Source organism: Sapajus apella, unplaced genomic scaffold (genome assembly GCF_009761245.1).
Source record: "Sapajus apella isolate SASKATOON/1434 unplaced genomic scaffold, GSC_monkey_1.0 scaffold101, whole genome shotgun sequence".
NCBI classification, from domain to species: Eukaryota; Metazoa; Chordata; class Mammalia; order Primates; family Cebidae; genus Sapajus; species Sapajus apella.
The window spans coordinates 4,162,350-4,167,072 of record NW_022437041.1 but is presented as its reverse complement, the minus strand read 5'-3'; positions in this window follow the sequence as shown (position 1 = coordinate 4,167,072).

Below are 4,723 nucleotides of genomic sequence, written 5' to 3'. Positions count from 1 at the left end.
AGTATGGCACTTTGGCGTGCAGAGCACTTCGAACTACAGAAAATGAAATGGTTTCAGAAGCATCCTCAGAACCAAGGACTTTCTGACCTTCTCCTGTTCTCTCCCTAAGTGCAGGCTGAAACTCTCCATGAAGTTATCTGAAGCTTCTTCAGAAGGAACAAAATTGCCTTCAATCTCCTCCCTGAAATTTAATTAACCAGGGAAGATTAAACGCATTTGGCAGGAAGGAAGACTAAGGAGTGTCACCACACCTAGACAGACTTCGTCACAAACTATTGTCTGTTTATAGGTCCCATACAATTTATTAAAATAATGATTGACAAACTATTGTCTGTTCTTTGCTTTAGGCCCATTCAACTTTCTAAAATTCATTTAGTATTCCTCAAAACTGCCTATATTCTGCAATCTTCCTCTCCCCTATGAAAAAGGGCTTATAAGCTTCTCAACCTTATGGGGTTATTGAGAAATCACTTTCCTGTGATTTCCCTGTGCACATAATAAACTTGCTTCATTTTTTGCCTCCTGCTAGTCACATGTAAACCCAAAATAAAACTCTAAGCACCCCCAACCAACTGAGTAGACTCCTCTTCTTAGCCAAGGGCATTCTAAAGCTAACCTGAAACACTAGTTCAGGCCATGAGCGTAATAAGCGGTCAGACATGCCTCATTCTATCTTCCTGCCTTTGGAATTCAGTCATGGCTGATCAGCATTACTATTAAAATAGAGATGATAAGAGTGACAGTAACAGACTCTTTGTAGCAATAAGATACTGACATGACAGTAGGCCCTGAAAGAAATTATTTTACCCAAAATGTATTTCTTAGACACATTTTGAAATGGCCCTGCAAAACTGTCTCTTGTGAAACAAATATACATTCTGTCCAGAAGCCTTTCCTCTTCCAGATCTTGTGCTGATCCAGGAGAGAACTAACTGATTCTGGCACCTTTTTAAGTCTGATAAGAAACATTTACAATCTATTGTCTCTGAAGCCTGCGACCTGGAGATTTCATCTGAATAATAAGAACCTTGGTCTGCACTATCTCTTACCTTAAACACTCCCTTCTATCTATTCTGGGTCTTTAGATAAATTCTTTCAAGCAATTGCCAATCAGAAAATCGTTTAATCCACCTATGACCTGCACACACCCCCATCCAGCCATCTACCCCCACCTTCTGTTGTCCCACCTTTCCGAACCAAACAAATATATAATACATCCTACATGTATTAACTCATGTCTTGTATGTTTGTAAAATGTATAAAATCAAGACCAACCACCTTGGATACATGTTCTCAAGATCTCCTAGGGCTGTGTGATGGGCCATGGTTCCTCATATCTGGCTCAGAATAAATTTAACAGAGTTTGACACTTTCATCAACATGCACCTTAAAAGAAGATGGAAAAATTTCCTTTACCCCTACAACACTATTAATGTGTTTATCATTTTTGTTCAGATGTTTTTATACTTCATCATTTAACAGTACATGCCCCCAATTTTTAGATGTTATTAAAATGTCTTTATAGTATAACTAATCCTTAATAGTCTAATATAAACATGTATCACCATTTATCTGTCCTCCATTTGTTGAACGTTTGTGTAATAATAAATTTTCATGATTATGTAATTTTCACAATAAACATTTTTGTGCATTACTCATTGTACCAGTTAGAATTACTCCATTAGGCTAGATTCCCAAGAGAAGAGGTTGAGTGTCATGAAAAAATTTGACTGTAGCTGGATAAACTGAGAACTCCCAGGGGTATTTAAAAAGGACAATAGGTGGTTCAAATGTTGCTAACAACCCTGGCTTTGGCACTTTTGTTATCTAAAGCTATTCCATCAGCTCTCAGGCTTTTATTATGCTGAGTGGGCCATGGGAACTGAATGAACTTTTTGAGAAGCCCAAAGTTAGAAATGCTGGGAATAGTGGGAGCAAAAGTAGGAAAGGAAAGAGATGTAAATAGTACCAGGGTAGTGAAATTTTGTGAGAACGAACAGGGATGTTTAAAGGGAATGTAATAGGATTTAGGAAAAATCTTTTATATGGAACCTACATTCTCTTTCACAAAAAGCTTGTAATGTTTGTTCACACTCTGTCTTCAAGAAGTTCAGACAGGTCACATGGAAATTTACTGAGGCTGGTACACGAAGCCTCATAAATGCAAACTTCAAAAGAATATCCACAAAGCTTGCATACTATGAATCTATAAAGTAGGTATCTGGGTTAAGGCTATAAGCTTTTGGAACACAAAAAGCCATAATAGAGGCTTTTAGCTACTGCCTCGTGGTAGGAAGAATTTGGGAGGAGGAGGTAGACGGGTGGGACTTATGGAGAGGCCTGGAATGACAGTTTCCAAGTTTAGATCTTAAGGAGAACTAGATACATGTATACGCAATTTTCAACAACACACACTTTCCTGTTAAAAAAGGGGTTGATAGGCTAGGCATGGTGGCTCACGCATGTAATCCCTGCACTTTGGGAGGCTCAGGCTGGCAGCTCACTTGAGGTCAGGAGTTCGAGAGCAGCCGGGCCAACAACCCCCAAACCTTTGGGGTCAATGGGGAACCTTTTAGAAATCCTAGGATGGGAAAAGGTCAGCATGGGTACTTCAATCATATCAGGAGGCTATGTTCAAAGTTTCAGTTAGATGTTCAACTATATTCCAACACTGCTTGCAAGTTCAATAGAAACTAGAAAACAACCACCAGAAGAAGAAATTAGGTGACTCATAGTCACAAGCCCCCTCCCCACACAGGACTAGGGGGCAAACAGTTGGCAACTCAGAATTACTTGGGGATATAAGCCCAGACAGCCCTGACTAACGGCAACCCTCTCGGGTCCCCTTCCACCCTTCTGTGCTGTGGACCCTTTTACTTTCGCGGGCTCAGTAAACTGCATTGCTGCTCACTCTCTAGGTCTGCGAACACTTGTTTGGTGCTGGAACACTCACTGTGCGGATGAGACTCTCTGCTTGATTCTTCCAGCAAGGAAAGCCAAGAACCTGAGCCTGGACCCAAGCTGCAAATCCAGTTACATACCATTGGACTCCAGCCTGAGTGACAGAGAGAGACTCTGTCCCCCACAAAAAAGAAAAAAGGTTTGATAATTTCTAATGGAGCAGTTTAAGTCTAACATTTTAAGACCATAGACTCCAGCACCATACCACCTGGGTTCAGATACAAAATAATGGAAAGTAAAACAATGAATAAAAATGGTTTACCTATAAAGGAAAAGAGAGAATAAGAAAAACAACCCTGTGTGGAAGCTAGTTTTGAATTCAGAATCATGTAAATGTCATACATATTTTCAAAAAAATGGTAAGTCCCAAGGATGACAGAACAAACCATCCCAAAAAATTGAAAACAAACTGAAACAAACCTAAGTAGGCAGGGTGTGGTGGCTCATGCCTGTAATCCCAGCACTTTGGGAGAACGAGGTGGGCGGATCACTTGAGTTCAGGAATTTGAGACTAGCCTGGCCAACACAGGGAAACCCCATTTCTACTGGAAATACAAAAGTTAGCCAGGCGTGGTGGCTCACGCCTGTAATCCCAGCTACTAGGGAGGCTGAAGCAGGAGAATCACCTGAACCCAGGGGCGGGGGAGACTGCAGTGAGCCGATATAGCCCACTGCACTCCAGCCTGAGCGACAGAGTAAGACTCCATCTTAAATAAATAAATAAAATAAACCTAAGTATATGTTGGTTTGTACCATAATTGGTTGGACAAGTATTATTTCAAATACCTTTCAAACATGTTATTTTGACTCAGCATCCCAAAACATAATATTCTGACTCTACATCCTTGTATTCTAAGAAAAACTAACTGAAAAAACTCTGAAATTGTATTCAGTGGCATTACGCTAGTAGTAATGTGGGTGTTGTTATTTCAGTATTTGATATGTTGGTATTATTATTGTTAATGAAAAAATCAACCTCTGTAAAATATTTTAGAGAGGTTTATTCTAAGCTGGTATGAGAGACCATGACCTCTTGAAGCCCAGTTTCAAGAGGCTGTGAGAAAAGGTAGCTTATGTGGTTGGGTTACAGTTTGGTTTTATACATTTCAGGGAAACAGGAATTGCAGACAAAGACATAAATCAATACATGGAAGGCATACATTGTTTGGTCCAAAAAAGTAGGATATGTTGAAGCAGGGGCTTACAGGTTATAGATAGATTCAGAAATTCTTCAATTTTCAATTGAGTAAAGAAGTAAAGCTTTGTCTAAAAATTTGGAGTTAGCAGAAAGGAATTTTTATGATAAGAAAGTGTATTAACCAACAGACTGGGTAAGGCATGGCCTCAGGTTGTTTACAGTTGGGTATCTTAATGTCACAAAAAGTCCATTTTGTTAGTCTTATGGTCTCTGTTTTAACATTAGCGATGGTTGGCGGTTGTGCCTAAATTCCAAAAGGGAGGGGGTATAATCACACATGTCTTGACCTCTTTTCCTGTCTTAGCCAGGAATTCAGTTTTTAAGGTTTTTCTGGGGTCCTCTTGGCCAAAAAGGGATCCATTTAGTTGGTGATGGCTTAGGATTTTTAGTTTACATTATTTTGAAAATTTCATATACATTATTATATACCACATATACACACATACTTATCATAGAATAAAGTAAATGAATTATATACTTGTGTCATCAGAAAATAAAGATTTTCAAAGAAACAGAAAAGAGATACAAATGTGAAATCAAATAAATTATTAAATAAATCAAAAC